The sequence below is a fragment of the Rhinopithecus roxellana genome, chromosome 2 (assembly GCF_007565055.1).
Source record: "Rhinopithecus roxellana isolate Shanxi Qingling chromosome 2, ASM756505v1, whole genome shotgun sequence".
In the NCBI taxonomy this organism is placed as follows: domain Eukaryota; kingdom Metazoa; phylum Chordata; class Mammalia; order Primates; family Cercopithecidae; genus Rhinopithecus; species Rhinopithecus roxellana.
Window position 1 is genome coordinate 28,738,801 of NC_044550.1, and position 20,898 is coordinate 28,759,698.

Below are 20,898 nucleotides of genomic sequence, written 5' to 3' on the forward strand. Positions count from 1 at the left end.
CACCAAATGCTGGTATCCACACCTATAGAATGTATAAAACCAAGAGTAAACTCTAAATTCAACAGTGGACATGGGGTGATTATGATGTGCCAATGTAGGTATATCACTTGTAGAAGAGGTACCATTCTGGTGGGGATAATGACAATAGAGTAAGCTATGCATGTGTGCAGACAGGGCTATAGGGGAAATCTCTGCACTTCCTTCTCATTTTTTCTGTAAGTCTAACACCACTTGGAAAAAAAAGTCTTAAGAAAATTTTAATTGATCATTACTAAAATGTAAGAAAGCAACTGACTTTGTATATTAACATTAGATCCTATAACCTTGCTATAATTTCCTATTAGTTCAAGCAGTTTTGTTGTTGTGTATTTTTGGGAATTTTTACATAGACTGTCATGTCATCTGCAAGCAAAGCCAGCTTTATTTTTCTGTCCTAAGCTGTATATAATACTTAACTTTTATTTACTCTTTTCTTATTGCACTAGGCACAACTTCAGTACAATGCTGAACAGATGTATGCTGTTAGCTCTACTTTTTTGGTAGATGATATTATTAATCAGTTTGAGGAATACTTCCTCTAATCCTATTTTACTGACAGCATTTGCCATGGATGAGTGAAGTGATTTTTCTGCATCTATTGGTACAATCATATGATTTTTTCCTCTTAGCCTGTTGATATGATGGATTACATTAATTGACTTTCAAATGTTGAACAAGTTTTGCATCTCTGGAATAAATCTCATTTGGTCTTAGGGTATAATCTTTTATACATTAATAACTTTGATTTGCTAACAAATTTCTGAAGATTTTTGCAGTTATGTTTTTGAGAAATATGTTCCGTAGTTTTCTATTCTTGTAGTGTCTTTGTCTGGGTTTTGGAATTATAGTAATACTGGCCTTATAGAAATAATTGAGAAGTATTGTCTCTGCTTCTATTCTATGGAGAAGACTGTAGAAAATTATTATCATTTATTTCATTAATGATTGATAGAACTCCCAAGTGAACAATCCTAGGACTGGAACTTTCTGTTTTAAAAGGTTATTAATTAATGATTCAGTTTCTTTAATATATATATATATATATACACACACATACAGGTTTGTTTATTCAGAGGATCTCGATGTCATTGTGTGAGTCTTGGTAGATTTTGTCTTTCAAAAACTTATCTCACCCAAGCTATCAAATTATAAGGCATAGAGGTGCTCATAATATTTCTTTATTACCCTTTTAATGTCCGTAAGAATCAGTTTTGTTAGCCCTTTCTTCAATTCTTATATTAATAATTTGGGTCTTTACCCTTTTTTTTGGTTAGCAGGTCTCAAGGCTTATCAGTTTCATTGATCAACAGTTATACTTTTAGTATTATGTGTTAGTTATGATTTTTTATGATATTCATAGCTACAATTGAGATGGTGATGCATACTCTATAGAATACACATAAAATGCTGTAGATTTATAAGATTATCCCAGGTAGTGGGATTTCAACTAAACTGGAAAAAAATTTATAGATAATCTTTAGACAGAAAATGACATGAATCTACTGGTTATATTTTTCAAAGTGCATTTCCTTACATTGAATATAATTAATTGTATAAATAACCTGTACCAACTTCAATGTAATCAGTGGAAATTTTGCTATTTAAATAGATACATTTTAAAATTTAAATTTTATATTAACATATGGAGTACTGAAAGTGTAAGCTGTCTTTCAAAATTTACCCCATTCTCTCAGATAGATATAAAAAAATTTCCATTATTACAGGAGATCTCCCAGAAATATGCCCTAAAATCATATTTAAATAAAAGTAGTTTACTTTGAAAGTGATCTTTTGAAGATCTACAAGTAGAGTCTAGAAGTGAGACAGGGCAGGGAGGAATGCTAAGACAGGAAGCATGGAAGAGCAGGTTACCATCATGTCAAGTAAGGTTTAGTCATGCCAGGGACATCTGGGACTAATTAGACAAACCCTGTGAGTTTCCCCACCTTAAGCATGAAGAAGCTGGGGTTCATTATTGAGGGCTTCTTCTGAGGATACTAATACTCTGATACTCCAGACCTATCTCATGCATGGGCTGAGCAAAACCCACTGGCTAATAGTCACTGGTGTTTGCAGTAAGAACATAATATGGTTGAAAAAAATAGGTACAAAATACTGTAGATAAGGCACTGATAGTGTCTTATATCAGTGTAGATAGTGTCTACAATCTACCCCTTGAACCACTAAGATCTACTGGTGATACTTCATGTTGACTTTAAGTACACTGATTCTTGCAGGTGATGGCTGGTTATAATTTCTAAAATAACCTTATAAAGGGAAAAAAATAACGAAGAATAGTTAGGTAAGCTACAGTTCTCACTGAAATAGCTCACCTCCAAACCAAAATCGGTATTTATCATCACCTTCCTCAACACTTATTCTAGATTTGCTTTACATTTGGCCAGGATTTCTGTTCATCTAGTTTGCTTGTCTGGTGTCTCAAGCTATATGTATACAATTAAGATGTTTAAACAACTGATTACTTAACTGGGCTCTGTCTGTGATTATTGGTTCAGTGCTTCCTCTGCAATAGATGCTGCTTGGTGGGCAGTGATGTAGGAAATAAAGCTGTGGGCCTGGTGGCTCGTGCCTGTAGTCTCAGCACTTTGGGGGGCCGAGACGGATCACCTGAGGTCAGGAGTTCAAGACCAGCCTGGCAGACATAGTGAAACCCCATCTCTACTAAAAATACAAAAATTTGCTGGGCATTGTGGTGCGCACCTGTAATCCCAGCTACTCAGGATGCTGAGGCAGTAGAATTGCTTGAATCCAGGAGGCAGAGGTTGCCTGGCCAAGATGGTGAAACTCCATCTCTACTAAAAATACAAAAATTAGCTGCACGTGGTTGTGGGCACCTGTAATCCCAGCTACTAGGAGGCTGAAGCAAGAGAATCACTTGTGCCTGGGAGGCGGAGGCCGCAGGGAGGCAAGATCATGCCACTGTACTCCAGCCTGAGTGACAGAGTGAGACTCTGTCTTAAAAAAAAAAAAAAAAAAAAAAAAAAAAGGAGAGAGAGAGAGCTGTGAACGCATAGTATTCCCCAGAGACCATCTATCCATCTGCCTGCCTTTCCTCTAGATATTTTTGTTTCCAGTTTTCCAGTCTTGCATTTTCCATGCCCCTCATCATCAGTCCAAATTATGTGCTATTATAAGAAAAAAACTCTTCCTATATCTACATTTATGGCACAGGTTGACTGTTTTAAGTTCAGGTCATGGTAATATATCTCTTCATCACTGCCTTTTAGGACTACCCTAAGAGGAGCTGTAGTAAGGTAATATATTGATCAGAGTTCTTCAGAGCAACAGAACAGAGAGAGAGGGAGAAAGGAAAAAAAGAGAGACAGAGAGAGAAAGAGAGAGAGAGAGAGAGATTATTATTTCAGAAACTAGCAACACGATTGTGGAGGCTTGGTAAATCCAAAATTTTCAAGGTAGGCTGGCAGGCTGGAGATCCTGGGAAGAGTTGCAGTACAAGTCTGAAAATAATCTGCTGGGAGAATTTCCTCTTTCTCAGGGGAGGCCAGTCTGTTCTATTAAGACTTTCAACTGATCAGATGGGGCTCACCCTCATTATAGAGGGTAATCAACATTACTCAAAGTCCACCAATTTAAGTGTTAATCTCAACCAGAAAACACCTTCATAGAAGCATCAGAATAATGTTTGATGAGATATCTGGGCACTATTGTATTGTCAAGTTGACAAAATATTAATAATTACAGGCAGCAGTACATTTAGCACATCCTTCACTATCAGCTCATCAGAGAAAATCACTCAGATTCCACTGATACAAAGAGAAAGAGAGGAACTGGAGCAAGGAAGGTAAATGACAATTAACTCAACAATACAATCTGTCCCTATTGACACTAGGGATGCCAATTCCACACCACCATCTCCTGCTACTTCTTTTACTTGCTCTTTTTAGGCGTGCTCAGAACCAACTCTGAATATGTCATCTCCATCATGTAGTAAAGTATTTGAACTATACTCATCCAACATTTGGGTTTGGTGGATCTGACAACACTCAACCCATGTTAAGCAGCTTCAACAGAATAAGTCATCTGACATCTTACAGTCAGGCATTCAATCTCCATGAGGTATCAGCAGCATTCTGGAAGCTGCTTTTTAGATTATAAAGTTTTCTCTTGAATATAGCATAACCTAGGGTTTTATGCTGTGACTTCTTTACTGAGGATTGTCGGAGACTCCATGCATCATCCTTATGACACAGATAACACCATATGGCTTTGACCAGGTCACATGACCCACAAGTTAGAGCTAATTGAACTTCAGGCCAAACCTAGAGCATTATCCTCTCTTTCTATTGGTTCCACTTAAAACTCCTGGCCTTCCAAAATCCAGGCAGTACTTTAAATATGACATATGGTGTTTCCACATTCTAAAGCAGCCTATCAAGTTCTATGCTCCTTTGTTTTGACAACAAGTACAGTATATATTAACTTTCAATTCAAATTGGAGGGCAGACATGTCCAAGCATACGCAAGAAAAATTGACCCCTTAAAACTTTCAATGTGGCAGATCTATGAAAATTTGTACAGATGATCTCTCACTGTCTTGTTTACATGCATCTCATCAGGAAAGGACATCCAAAGTATTTACTTTTTACTCTCAAGCCCAATTAACTGAATTCCATCATCAGAATAGACCAGTGCATTTTTCATTATTATGTCAAGATGGTTAAATCCCTTTTCTTTTATATGTTGATAGAGAACAAAAGGGCTTACTTTGCCCTGGGGAAAGGCCTTGGGTGACTGCAAACTATTTTATCTTCAATTTTGATGAAACTTAAAAGAAACATATTCACTAGATCAAAGAATACCATGTCAGAATATGTACAAAAGATTCTACATTATGTGCTTGAAACTCTAAAACAATGATGGTCTGCAATAAAAGAAGAAAGAACTGTTGGCAACACCTATTCACCAGAAATAAGGCAAGCATAATTTCTGGGATTATCAGCAAAGTTGAAAAAGCAAATAGAAATCCTCAACTTGCAAGAATCTGTAGTGGAGATAAGTAGAAAAATGAGAAGCAGCTGCAGTTGGGACTATACAATCATCTCTCATGATCTCCTTTCATTTATATGATCAAAGCCATTGAATTAAGTGTGGTTCTCCACATTCCTTAAGCCTTTAGGCGTGGCATTAATCTATGCCATTCTACTTGGGATGTGGCACTGTTTCTGATTTACTATGCTGGCTGTAAAATAAGTTTCAAAAGCTTCCACTTGACTTCTCCTAACATAATCTTTCATTGCTGCACATTATATAAAAGCATATTCCCTGAATCAAAAATATCCTGGTATCAACAAAATTTCACTTATCCAGCCTTATTGTCCACATTCAGTGATGTAGTATTTTCAAAGTTTATTCACAAGCGTGTCCTCATGGTTCTTCCTGGAATGTTAGCTAGATCTTACAAATTTTTTGATAAATGTCACATTTTTTCTTCTAGTTGGATTATGGTCCCTGAAATTATTCTGAAATTTGAACTAGTTATTGTTCTAGAGGCAATAAGTGGGGAAATGGAGGGGAGCCAGTAGAAAGTTATTATCCTGCAAAGTGACTTCCTCAAGTAAAATAATGGATGTTCTCTAGATATTGGGAAGATGTTCTCTTCTGGAGGTTATCAGGGGTAAGCTCCTTTCAACCCAAAGGTTCAGGGGCATCTGGGGGATGAAAGTTCTCAAATTCATACAGAAAAATGTCTCAATGCATTGCTTCAGAATCTACTTCTATTCGTCTTACTTTAGTGTAGGAAACTTGCAGGGACTGTGGACTTGGTTTCAATTATAACATTGTCATACTCATAATCATTTCTTGGTCCATTTAATTTACAATAGAGTCAGCTCCCTCACTGCATGCGATAAGTTATTTTAAATAATGCTTTAAAATATTTGTGGCATTCACTTTGTCTACTAATTGTTAGTCAACTGAATTGAGTCTGATATTTTCATACTTTGGCACTTCTCTGGCAATTAATAACAGTCAACTAAATCCACAAACATGAAAATCATCATTGTTTTCATATTTTTCAAGCACATAAGCTACTACTTAGGCCAGTATAACCCCTTCCATCTCTAGTCAATACCAATCCATCATTTAATAATTTTGATGCTACAATATGCCAGGCTAGGCAGTGACATTCTCCACTTAGTCTCAATAAAGTTGCTGACATCTGGCCTGCAAGTGACCCATTGCCTGTTCCCATTCTAAGGGTCTCTTCTTAGGAGCATTTTAAGTACCAAGTGCATTAGTCTTTGTTTCCCCAAACACATACTCTAAGGCTAAAGATTCAAATGCAAATAATCTATTTGAGAGTTAACTAAAAGAATCACCAGAGAGGGGATGGAGAAATGAAAAAGGGAAATTAAGAGAAATTCAATGTATTTTAATAAGCGTGTTAGCACTAAGAGAAATGGGCTGTTTTGTTAGGGATCTCGGGCAGATAGTACAGGACATGACTCAGAGTTAGCTCAAGGAGCAGAAATTATTATACCCCAGTTTCTGTCCATCAGATGTTGCCAGGTAAAGAAACGGAGGAAATGAGCAAAGTTTAAAGTGTTTCCAAAGGACTGACTTTCCTTATGGTCAATGACTCTATCTAATTGGGAAATAAATAATAGAAGATACAAATAGAAACTTGAGTATTCAATGGACAGGAGACTTGAAAAAGACAAAATATGATGGTTAATGGATTTGAGTAGCTGAGATAGAAAGAAAAATGTCTGTGGTTTCAGATGAGAAGCTGCAATTTAGATATTTTGTATATTAAAATTTGGACAATAAAAATCCCAAAGGTGTTCAGAGTGTTGGTTTTCTCCAGAGGAGTTGAAGAAGAGATATGGAGAGGGGATCAAAGGATTAAACAGGAAACCAAAATAAATTAGAATAAATTAAAATTGATTTAAATTGTGAAGAATAAGCAAATATATTTACAAATCATATGCTGAAGTGTATAAAACTTCTCTATGAATAAAATAATTATCATCAGGCTTTCAAAAATGAAAAACACAAAACATACTCTTGTAGTTATAAAAATTGTTTCCAACCATTCAAAAGCAACCATACTGAGCATCTTAATTTTTAATTTTAGTTTAATGACCACATAAAGCAATTATCTGAACTATATAAATAAAACTTATTCTTAAGTCTCCAGAATATTTACATTTAATTTTTCATATGTACAAATGCGATTTTGTATTTAATACATAACACTGTTCAGCTTGGCCAGTGTGGCAGGACCCAGTTTAAAAGTAATAAAGGAGATATTTAATACTTAAAAGAATGCAAAAACAAAAAACCTCTGATATAAATAATTTGGAAAAGATATCTCAATTTACAACATATTTGGGATAATTTTATTAAATAATAGTCTAAGTTAAGCTAACATTGTTACATTTTATATTTTATTTTCCTGTCAATACTTACAGTACTTAATACAACAGCTGAGTAGATAAATTATTCATCATCACACCTGGTTTTGCATTGAGGAATGAAAAATTCACATCATTATTTAACAATTAAAACTTTCCCTATTTATCTCCAGATTTAAAGTGTGCTTTCAGATATAAACTAAGTTGTACTATGTTTGCTGTAGAATTTGGTTGTGTTTTATATCTAGTATATAACACTGACACTGATTTGTTACCTTTGCTGAATTTGAGTAAAGTATATGACAACATTTTCACATTTCAAATATTTTATAATATTTTATATTATAACTTTGTCCTTGAAATGAAGTGAATATTTTTGTCTCCCCCTCCCCCAAATTCATATGTTGAAATCCCAACTCCTAATATAATATTATTAGAAGGTGGGGCTTTTGGGAAAAAATTAGGTCATGAGAGTGGAGGCCTCATGCATGGGATTAGTGCCCTTTTAAAAGAAACCCTACAGAACTCTCTCGCCCGTTTTCTGATACGTGAAGATACAACAAGAAGGAGGCAGTCTGCAACCTGGAGAGGGGTCATCACCAAAAACCAAGCATGTTAGTACCCTGATCTTAGATTTCCAGCCACCAGAACTCTGAGAAATAAATTGCTGTTATGTATAAGCAACCCAGTTTATGGTACCTTGTTATAGCATTCCAAACTGAGTAGTACCATAATGAACTGCTTATTTGTGTTTTAACATATGAATTGCAGTACATTCATGTGTTAAAACACTAACCCCCAGTGGGATAGTAACATGGGGTTTTGGGAGGTAGTTAGGTCATGAGGGTGTAACTCATAATTAGATTAGTACCCTTCTAAGAGACATGCCATAGACCTTGCTTTCTCTCCCTCTGTCTCACACGATCATAGGAGAGCACAACCAGAAAGCAGGCCCTCACCAAACTCAGAACCTACTGGCACCTTGATCTTGGACATCCCAGTCTTCAGATTTATGAAAAATAAATTTTGGTTGTTAAATTCATCCAGTCTATGGTATCTTGTTATAGCAGCCTCAACACAAACATTTTCCAAATATCATTTCAAAATACTTTAGCCAAAACAATTTTTCAAAGTGTGATTACTCTTCCGCTTAGTTGTTAAATCTAATTAAATATTTAACATTCCAGAAAGTATCCTTAACTATTTTTTTTATTAGTGCTAAACTTGCTTTGTGTGGTAACATTAAAAGAGTTGCTGTCAGTAGTAATCAGTTTAAATGATATTAAGTGGTTCGTTGTGATACCTAGTTACTGAAGTCTTACTATAACAAATGAATGTTTTACACACTTAGAAAAAGAAGTGCCACAAGGGAAGTTATGGATTTAAACAGGTGTAAAAGATTACTAGATTTTTTTCCCTGTTCTTGGTTACCTTCTATTGAGTAGAATATTATTGTAGGTGACAGATGTAAAACATATGCCATGTCTTCTCCTTGTTAAATTTCACCATCCTAGCAGAATAAGTTGGTAAACAAGTGCTGAAACAGACAACCACAGATCTAATTTAGGGAGAGTAGTTAGTCAATCATGCAATGAGAGTCTTGAAATACAGTCCAAAAAACTCCCTAATATTTCTGTGAATTATTATTTTGTATCCATAAATTTCCCTAAAACTCTAGAAGCCTGTTTTCATTAGTCTATCACTGCCTCACATCTTGTTGATCCAACTTTTGAGACAATCCACCCTAAATCCACAAACACATAAGACCTTACATACTTTATATTGAATGTACCAACATTTATTAAAATTCAGAAGAGATACAAAGATTAAGGAAGACACTTGACTTCTTTTTAAACATGTGCCTAATAAAGACCTTTTTCTTCACCACAGGGCACACATCATTTGCCCATCATTTATGTACACTTTTATTTCTTCTTCTTCCTCTTTACTTCTCTGTTTTCCTATATTTCCTGTCTTTTCCTAAAAAGAATTATAAAATTAATTTTCATCTTTATTTTTTTGCTCATTACTTCAGCCATTTTTCTTTATTGCCCTGATTGTAATATCTGTGCAAATCCTCAGGTCTTTTTTCATGTATTAGTTTCACAGGCCTTCCATAATAAATTACCACAAACCTGATGGCATATAATAGCAGCAATTCATTCTCTCACTGCTCGGGAGAACAGAAGTCTGAAATCAATGTGTTAACAGGGTCACTCTGTCAGGAATATTTCTTCCTTGCCTCTATAGCTTCTGGTGGCTTCAGGCACTCACTGACTTGTGGCTGGGTAACTCCAATCTCTGATTCTCTCATTGCATGGCCTTGTCCTCTTCTTGTGTCTTCTTCTTTTCTGTTTTTTTAGAAGCATAATTGTCATCGGAGTTAGGGTCCACCAGAGTAATCCAGGATGATCTCAAGATTTGTAATTATAGACACAATGATCTTTTTCCCAAATGGGATCATATTCATAAGTTCAGTCCTTATTTTGGTGTCGGGGGGGGGGCACTATTCCACCCACTGTACCACTTAAATGGTGTCAGCAAAGGGGAACTTGGTATTGGATATATGAATTTGAGTCAATAAAAACAATAACATTTTGTGTGGGCAGCTGCTCAGAAAGTGAATTAATCTTGTGGGTGACTTGTGAGATCAAGTGCATGGTTTGGCCTTTTGACTTGGGGCTTTATATGTTGTCATACAGAGTGACCTGCAATTGTGTACTTATCCAGTGCCACAGCTTGCTTTTGCTGGAAATGGGAATACAGTGCTAGGCACAAGAGGGGCTGAGGAAGCAAGATTTAGGACAAATGTGTAATCATGCTTGGGGGAGCAAGAAAGGTGCCTATGAGTCTGGGCACTCACTTGGCTGGTAATTGTGTAGATGGGCTCAGCTTGTGAAAGTACATCAAGTTGTATGCTTAAGGTTTGCGAACTGCTCAGTATAAATATAAGAGAAATATTAAAAAGAAACACATTTTTAGGCATTTAAATCAAGCTATTGTTTTAAAGTAACTATTGTACTGTTGTTTAAGTTTTTTTTTTTTCCTTTTTTCTTTTTTTGAGACGGAGTTGTGCTCTTGTTGCCCAGGCTGGAGTGTAATGACATGATCTCGGCTCACCGCAACCTCCACCTCACTGGTTTAAGCGATTCTCCTGCTTCAGCCTCCCGAGTAGCTGGGATTACAGGCATGTGCCACCACGCCTGCCTAATGTCATACTTTTAGTAGAGACGGGGTTTCTCCATGTTGGTCAGGCTGGTCTCCAACTCCCAGTCTCAGGTGATCCATCCACTTCAGCCTCCCAAAGAGTTGGGTACAGGTGTGAGCCATCGTCCCTGGCTGTTTAAGGCTTTTGACACATTTTTTCAGTAGGATTTCTTTGCAAGTTTCATGACAAACCGTTTATATGTTTTAAAAACTGAAGTTGATTTACCTGTCCATAATGCAAAATCACTTACCATGCTTTTCCTTTAGAATCACGGTTTTTAAAAGCTAAGCTATGGACCCAGTAACAATGAGCATACCTAGCACATAGATATGGTTTCTAATACTGTGGCTGTTTTTTACACTGGAAAACAAGAAATACATAGCAAGAACATGGATAATCTTTTAATAGTATAAAGTAAGGAGGTACATAAACACACACACACACACACACACACACACACACACACACTGATAGGGGTATCTCAAAAGGAGATAGGAGCCAATTGAAATACCTGCCTATGTTACCAGCGGCCACTTCATATGGGTCTGCAGCAACCTCGATTCTTGCCTCCTCAGAAGAAATAATTGGACTGAGGGTCATAAGACAGAAGGATAGATCAAGGCAGAAGTGAAAGTTTATTAAAAAGCTTTAGAACAGGAATGAAAGGAAGTACAGTATGCCTGGAAGAGGACCAAGCATCTACTTGAAAGATCAAGTGAGTGGTTTGACCTTTTGACTTGGGGCTTTATATGCTGGCATACTTCTGCGGTCTTGCCATTCTTCTCCCTTGATTCCTCCCGTGGGGTAGGCTGTCTGCATGTGCAGTAGCCTGAGAGCACTTGCAAGGTGAGTATGTGCAGTGTATTTACTAGGGTTGTATGTCTGCTCATTTGAAGAGTTCTTCCGTTGTAAGTCTAGCATTCCTGGAAGAAGTTCATATGCCAGTTAAATGCCTCCGTTTTTTTCCTCTTAGTGCGCATGCCTGAGCCCACTCACCCACCTCCTGAGATCTTATCCGGAAGCTGCTGATCACCAGTATCAGGTGTTTCTATCTATTGAGACAACCTGTCCCTGGCACCTGCTGTGACCATGATTATTTTAGCGACACAGTTAACAACTGCCTGACCATCACCTTACGGACACCTGACAATTCCTGGTGTGTTTGTGTTGGAGAGGCCTCTCCTGCCTTCTTCATGCCTGATGAGCAACCTACTGTAACATCTACAGCTAAAGCTGGAACAATCTGAGCAACAACATAAATAATTATTATAGCTCAGAGTATAAAATATATATCAAGCCCCTACAAATAGTATATTACTAAATAAATAAGAAAAGTTAATATCCTACGCAAAATAATTTTAAATCATTTATGCAGATACTCTGCCCCCAGGGAAATGGAGCATAATTCCCTATTTCTTAAGTGTGGGCTGCCTAGAATGACGCCTTTAGTAAACTGACAGTAACAAAACCTGTCACAGACTTCCTCAGCCAGGCAACAGAGGTTGACAACAGGGGTAAGTCATGTTAGTATTGATATTGATACACTATGAAAAGAATGACACATTATCCTTGTGGTCTTCTGCCCCAAACCCTAAATCATCAGTCTTATAACCATGGGGAAAATGTTAAACAAATTCATATTACAGATATTCTAAAAATACTGTTAGCATCATCCAAAACAAAGTATTGAAAAAATCCACTGTCTATTAGGAACCTAAAAAAACATAACAAATAAGCAGAATGTGGCATCATGGATGGAATTCTGGAACAGAAAAATGAACACTGTGTAAAAACAAGGGAAATATGAATAAAGTATGAACTTCAGTAAATAGTAATGTATCATTACATTCATCGATAATGACAAATATGCCATAATAATGTAATAATATGTTAATTACACAAAATAAAACTGGCTGTGGGGTAATTGGAACATAGTACTATATTTTTAATTTATCTGCAAATTTAAAACAATTCTAAAATTAAAAGTTTGCTTAAAAATTTTAAAGTCCGGTCTGACTGCTTTGAAGAGAGCAGTGGATCTCCCAACACGGAGGTTGAGATCTGAGAAGGGACAGACTGCCTGCTCAAGTGGGTCCCTGACCCTTGAGTAGCCTAACTGGGAGACATCCCTCACCAGGGGCAGTCTGACACCCCACACCTCACAGGGTGGAGTACACCCCTGAGAGGAAGCTTCCAAAGTAAGAATCAGACAGGTACACTCGCTGTTCAGCAATATTCTATCTTCCACAACCTCTGCTACTGATACCCAGGCAAACAGGGTCTGGAGTGGACCTCAAGCAATCTCCAACAGACCTACAGCTGAGGGTCCTGACTGTCAGAAGGAAAACTATCAAACAGGAAGGACACCTATACCAAAACCCCATCACTACGTCACCATCATCAAAGACCAGAGACAGATAAAACCACAAAGATGGGGAAAAAGCAGGGCAGAAAAGCTGGAAATTCAAAAAATAAGAGCGCATCTCCCCATGCAAAGGAGCGCAGCCCATTGCCAGCAACGGATCAAAGCTGGTCAGAGAATGACTTTGACGACATGAGAGAAGAAGGCTTCAGTCCATCAAACTTCTCAGAGCTAAAGGAGCACAAAGAAACTAAAAATCTTGAAAAAAGAGTGGAAGAATTGACAGCTAGACTAATTAATGCAGAGAAGGTCATAAATGAAATGACAGAGATGAAAACCATGACACAAGAAATACGTAACAAATGCACAAGCTTCAGTAACTGACTCGATCAACTGGAAGAAAGAGTATCAGCGATTGAGGATCAAATGAATGAAATGAAGTGAGAAGAGAAACCAAAAGAAAAAAGAAGAAAAAGAAATGAACAAAGCCTGCAAGAAGTATGGGATTATGTAAAAAGACCAAATCTACGTCTGATTGGGGTGCCTGTAAGTGAGGGGGAAAATGGAACCAAGTTGGAAAACACTCTTCAGGATATCATCCAGGAGAACTTCCCCAACCTAGTAGGGCAGGCCAACATTCAAATTCAGGAAATACAGAGAATGCCACAAAGATACTCCTCCAGAAGAGCAACTCCAAGACACATAATTGCCAGATTCACCAAAGTTGAAATGAAGGAAAGAATCTTAAGGGCAGCCAGAGAGAAAGGTCGGGTTACCCACAAAAGGAAGCCCATCAGACTAACAGCAGATCTCTCGGCAGAAACTCTACAAGCCAGAAGAGAGTGGGGGCCAATATTCAACATTCTTAAAGAAAAGAATTTTAAACCTAGAATTTCATATCCAGCCAAACTAAGTTTCATAAGTGAAGGAGAAATAAAATCCTTTACACATAAGCAAATGCTTAGAGATTTTGTCACTATCAGGCCTGCCTTGCAAGAGACCCTGAAGGAAGCCCTAAACATGGAAAGGAACAACCGGTACCAGCCATTGCAAAAACATGCCAAAATGTAAAGACCATGGAGGCTAGGAAGAAACTGCATCAACTAACGAGCAAAACAACCAGTTAATATCATAATGGCAGGATCAAGTTCACACATAACAATATTAACCTTAAATGTCAATGGACTAAATGCTCCAATTAAAAGACACAGACTGGCAAACTGGATAAAGAGTCAAGACCCATCAGTCTGCTGTATTCAGGAGACCCATCTCACATGCAGAGACATACATAGGCTCAAAATAAAGGGATGGAGGAAGATCTACCAAGCAAATGGAGAACAAAAAAAAGCAGGGGTTGCAATCCTAGTCTCTGATAAAACAGACTTTAAACCATCAAAGATCAAAAGAGACAAAGAAGGCCATTACATAATGGTAAAGGGATCAATTCAACAGGAAGAGCTAACTCTCCTAAATATATATGCACCCAATACAGGAGCACCCAGATTCATAAAGCAAGTCCTTAGAGACTTACAAAGAGACTTAGACTACCATACAATAATAATGGGAGACTTCAACACTCCACTGTCAACACTAGACAGATCAACGAGACAGAAACTTAACAAGGATATCCAGGAATTGAACTCATCTCTGCACCAAGCGGACCTAATAGACATCTATAGAACTCTCCACCCCAAATCAACAGAATATACATTCTTCTCAGCACCACGTCGCACTTATTCCAAAATTGACCACATAATTGGAAGTAAAGCACTCCTCAGCAAATGTCAAAGAACAGAAATTATAACAAGCTGTCTCTCAGACCACAGTGCAATCAAACTAGAACTCAGGACTAAGAAACTCAATCAAAACCGCTCAACTACATGGAAACTGAACAACCTGCTCCTGAGTGACTACTGGGTACATAACGAAATGAAGGCAGAAATAAAGATGTTCTTTGAAACCAATGAGAACAAAGATACAACATACCAGAATCTCTGGGACACATTTAAAGCAGTGTGTAGAGGGAAATTTATAGCACTAAATGCCCACAAGAGAAAGCAGGAAAGATCTAAAATGGACACTCTAACATCACAATTAAAAGAACTAGAGAGGCAAGAGCAAACACATTCAAAAGCTAGCAGAAGGCAAGAAATAACTAAGATCAGAGCAGAACTGAAGGAGATAGAGACACAAAAAACCCTCCAAAAAATCAATGAATCCAGGAGTTGGTTTTTTGAAAAGATCAACAAAATTCACAGACCACTAGCAAGACTAATAAAGAAGAAAAGAGAGAGCAATCAAATAGACGCAATAAAAAATGATAAAGGGGATATCACCACCGACCCCACAGAAATACAAACTACCATCAGAGAATACTATAAACACCTCTACGCAAATCAACTAGTAAATCTAGAAGAAATGGATAATTTCCTGGACACTTACACTCTTCCAAGACTAAACCAGGAAGAAGCTGAATCCCTGAGTAGACCAATAGCAGGCTCCGAAATTGAGGTAATAATTAATAGCCTACCCACCAAAAAAAGTCCAGGACCAGATGGATTCACAGCTGAATTCTACCAGAGGTACAAGGAGGAGCTGGTACCATTCCTTCTGAAACTATTCCAATCAATAGAAAAAGAGGGAATCCTCCCTAACTCCTTTTATGAGGCCAACATCATCCTGATACCAAAGCCTGGCAGAGACACAACAAAAAAAGAGAATTTTAGACCAATATCCCTGATGAACATCGATGCAAAAATCCTCAATAAAATACTGGCAAATAGGATTCAGCAGCACATCAAAAAGCTTATCCACCATGATCAAGTGGGCTTCATCCCTGGGATGCAAGGCTGGTTCAACATTTGCAAATCAATAAACGTAATCCAGCATATAAACAGAACCAAAGACAAGAACCACATGATTATCTCAATAGATGCTGAAAAGGCTTTCGACAAAATTCAACAGCCCTTCATGCTAAAAACGCTCAATAAATTCGGTATTGATGGAACGTACCTCAAAATAATAAGAGCTATTTATGGCAAACCCACAGCTAATATCATACTGAATGGGCAAAAACTGGAAAAATTCCCTTTGAAAACTGGCACAAGACAGGGATGCCCTCTCTCACCACTCCTATTCAACGTAGTGTTGGAAGTTCTGGCTAGGGCAATCAGGCAAGAGAAAGAAATCAAGGGTATTCAGTTAGGAAAAGAAGAAGTCAAACTGTCCCTGTTTGCAGATGACATGATTGTATATTTAGAAAACCCCATTGTCTCAGCCCAAAATCTCCTTAAGCTGATAAGCAACTTCAGCAAAGTCTCCGGATGCAAAATTAATGTGCAAAAATCACAAGCATTCTTATATACCAGTACAAGACAAACAGAGAGCCAAATCAGGAATGAACTTCCATTCACAATTGCTTCAAAGAGAATAAAATACCTAGGAATCCAACTTACAAGGGATGTAAAGGACCTCTTCAAGGAGAACTACAAACCACTGCTCGGTGAAATAAAAGGGGACACAAACAAATGGAAGAACATACCATGCTCATGGATAGGAAGAATCAATATCGTGAAAATGGCCATACTGCCCAAGGTAATTTATAGATTCAATGCCATCCCCATCAAGCTACCAATGAGTTTCTTCACAGAATTGGAAAAAACTGCTTTAAAGTTCATATGGAACCAAAAAAGAGCCCGCATTGCCAAGACAATCCTAAGTCAAAAGGACAAAGCTGGAGGCATCACGCTACCTGACTTCAAACTATACTACAAGGCTACAGTAACCAAAACAGCATAGTACTGGTACCAAAACAGAGATATAGACCAATGGAACAGAACAGAGTCCTCAGAAATAATACCACACATCTACAGCCATCTGATCTTTGACAAACCTGAGAGAAACAAGAAATGGGGAAAGGATTCCCTATTTAATAAATGGTGCTGGGAAAATTGGCTAGCCATAAGTAGAAAGCTGAAACTGGATCCTTTCCTTACTCCTTATACGAAGATTAATTCAAGATGGATTAGAGACTTAAATGTTAGACCTAATACCATAAAAACCCTAGAAGAAAATCTAGGTAGTACCATTCAGGACATAGACATGGGCAAGGACTTCATGTCTAAAACACCAAAAGCAACGGCAGCAAAAGCCAAAATTGACAAATGGGATCAATTAAACTAAAGATCTTCTGCACAGCAAAAGAAACTACCACCAGAGTGAACAGGCAACCTACAGAATGGGAGAAAATTTTGGCAATCTACTCATCTGACAAAGGGCTAATATCCAGAATCTACAAAGAACTCAAACAAATATACAAGAAAAAAAACAAACAACCCCATCAAAAAGTGGGCAAAGGATATGAACAGACATTTCTCAAAAGAAGACATTCATACAGCCAACAGACACATGAAAAAATGCTCATCATCACTCGCCATCAGAGAAATGCAAATCAAAACCACAATGAGATACCATCTCACACCAGTTAGAACGGCAATCATTAAAAAGTCAGGAAACAACAGGTGTTGGAGAGGATGTGGAGAAATAGGAACACTTTTACACTGTTGGTGGGATTGTAAACTAGTTCAACCATTATGGAAAACAGTATGGCGATTCCTCAAGGATCTGGAAGTAGATGTACCATATGACCCAGCCATCCCACTACTGGGTATATACCCAAAGGATTGTAAATCATGCTGCTATAAAGACTCATGCACAAGTATGTTTATTGTGGCACTATTCACAATAGCAAAGACTTGGAATCAACCCAAATGTCCATCTGTGACAGACTGGATTAAGAAAATGTGGCACATATACACCATGGAATACTATGCAGCCATAAAAAAGGATGAGTTTGCGTCCTTTGCAGGGACATGGATGCAGCTGGAAACCATCATTCTAAGCAAACTATCACAAGAACAGAAAACCAAACACCGCATATTCTCACTCATAGGTGGGAACTGAACAATGAGATCACTTGGACTCGGGAAGGGGAACATCACACACCGGGGCCTATCATGGGGAGGGGGGAGGGGGGAGGGGGGAGGGATTGCATTGGGAGTTATACCTGATATAAATGATGAATTGATGGGTGCTGATGAGATGATGGGCGCAGCACACCAACATGGCACAAGTATACATATGTAACAAACCTGCACATTATGCACATGTACCCTTGAACTTGAAGTATAATAAAAAAAAATTAAAAAAATAAATAAATAAAAAAGAAAGAAAAATCAAAATAAAAAAAAATTAAAGTCCAAGATAAATAGAGGAATAAATGAGGAATAATGTGTGATAAAACAACTTGTAATGGTTGAATCTGTGTAGGTACTCTATATTTGTTCAGTGTTAAATTCTGTTAACATCACTATTTATTTGAAAATTAGAATAAATAGGTGAAGGAAAAGAACTAAGTTAAGTAGAAGGATCAAACTCAATAATTTATGCCAAATAAGTCTCCTATGACCATGAAAATACTTACACATAGAAAAAAAAATGCTTTCACATTTTTCTAAGTGTTATTTTTTAAACATACCAGAAGACCATGTATTCATTTATAAATATTTATTGAAGATTTCTTGATAAGTTTATAAAAATTTAGGCCTTTTATTTTTGAGACAGGTTCTCACACTGTCACCCAGACTGGAATGCAGTGGCGTGATCTCGGCTCACTGAAACCTCCTCATCCCTGGTTCAAGCAATCCTCCACTTCAGGCTCCCCAGTACCTGAAACTACAGGCGAACACCACCACACCTGGCTAATTGTTGTGTTTTCTGGTAGAGATAGAGTTTCACCATGTTGTTCAGGCTGGTCTCAAACTCCCGACCTCAGATGATCCACTGGCCTGGGCCTCCCAAAGTGCTGGGATTACAGGCATGAGTCACCACAACTGGCCAAATTTAGGCCTTTTTAAAAATTCTATAGTCATTGTTATTTCTTAGTTGACAAATGTTTTGAAGTGTCTATTCTTACATTAGACTTAACTTAGGAAATAGTAACAGAAATGCTAAGCTTGGACTTCTGATGAGTTTTATCAATCTAGACTAAAAGGCATGGCTCTAAGTACTTAGATGATATGCTTCTCTATGATTAAATTAAAGTCTTACCATTTGTTCGAAATGTTTTTTAAATGAAATGAATATATGCATGTGTATATGCAAGAAAGTGTGAGAAGTTTAAATATTTTGAAGTCATATACAGAATTTAAATAGTTAAAATATTCAATGACAATGGATAAATTTTCTTTTTACTTATTACTATAAAATCAAGTATAATTTGTTTTCTCTGGCATTTCTTTACAAATACACAATATTATAGAATGTTAATAATCAAGTGGTATTTTTGCTTTAATTTCTCTTTCATGAAGTTTGGTTCTAAAACATGAATATTTATGAGAGAGATAAAATGCAAAGAAGAAAGTTTATTATAGGTCTCTATAATCTTTGAGAAGTTCACATGACTGAGAAATATAAAATAATTTGATATTCAACGACTGAGTATACTGAGGTCCAAATAATAATCCCTTTAGCTTGATTTGTTAGACAAAGAGCTACTCATGATATTTTTTCAAAATCTAAGTGTGATTGCGGTGGCTCACGCCTGTAATCCCAGCACTTTGGGAGGCCAAGACGGGCGGATCACGAAGTCAGGAAATCGAGACCATCCTGACTAACACGGTGAAATGCCGTCTCTACCAAAAATACAAAAATTAGCCAGGCGCAGTGGCGGGCGCCTGTAGTCCCAGCTACATGGGAGGCTGAAGCAGGAGAATGGCGTGAACCCGGGAGGCGGAGCTTGCAGTGAGTAGAGATCGCGCCACTGCACTCCAGCCTGGGTGACAGAGCGAGACTCCGTCTCAAGAAAAAAAAAAAAAAAAAAAATCTAAATGTGATGTGAAAAAAGATATTGCTATAACAAGGTTTTGTATGTTTTAAAAAGAAGCAAAACTGTAAAATATTTTGATTTGAAAGAGTAAGTTTACATTTTGTAACATAAAATGCTCCTCAGCTTACGATGGGGTTATGTCCCAATACACCCATCTTTAAATTGAAAATGCTGCCAAGTAGAAAACAGATTTAATGCAAATAAAAACTACAATGAGATACCATCTCACACCAGTCAGAATGGCTATTATTAAAAAGTCAAAAAATAACAAATGCTGGTGAGGTTGTGGACAAAAGGGAGCCCTTATACACACTGTAGAAGGGAATGTAAATTAGTTCAGTCACTGTGAACAGCAGTTTGAAGATTTCTCAAAAAAATTTAACACAGAAGTACCTTTTGACCCAGTAATCCGATTACTGAGTATATATCCAAATGAGTGTGTGTATTTATATATATATATATATATATATATATATATGGATGTCATAAAGACACATGAATGCATATGTGCATTGTACCACTTTTCACAATAACGAGGACATAAAATCAATCTAGATGCCCATCAATATTTGACTGGATAAAGAAAACATGGTACATATACACAGTGGAATACTGAACAACCATAAAAAGAATGAAACCCCTTCTTTTGCAGTAAAATGGATGCAACTGGAGGTTGTTATCTACAACCGTGAAGTAATGCAGGAACAGAAAAACAAATACCACACGTTCTCCCTTATAGGTGGGTCTAAATTCTGAGTACACATAGACACAAAGAGGGGAACAATAGACACTGCAATTTACCTGAGGGTGGAGGGTAAAAGGAGGGTGAGGATTGAAAAACTACCTGTTAAGTACTATGCTTACTACCTGAGTGATGAAATCATTTGTACACCAAACAAGTGACATGCAATTTACCCATGTAACAAGCCTGCACATGTACCACATGACAGTGAAATAAAAGTTGGGGAAACACGAGAGAGCCCAATGAAAAGCTTTTGGGGGCCAA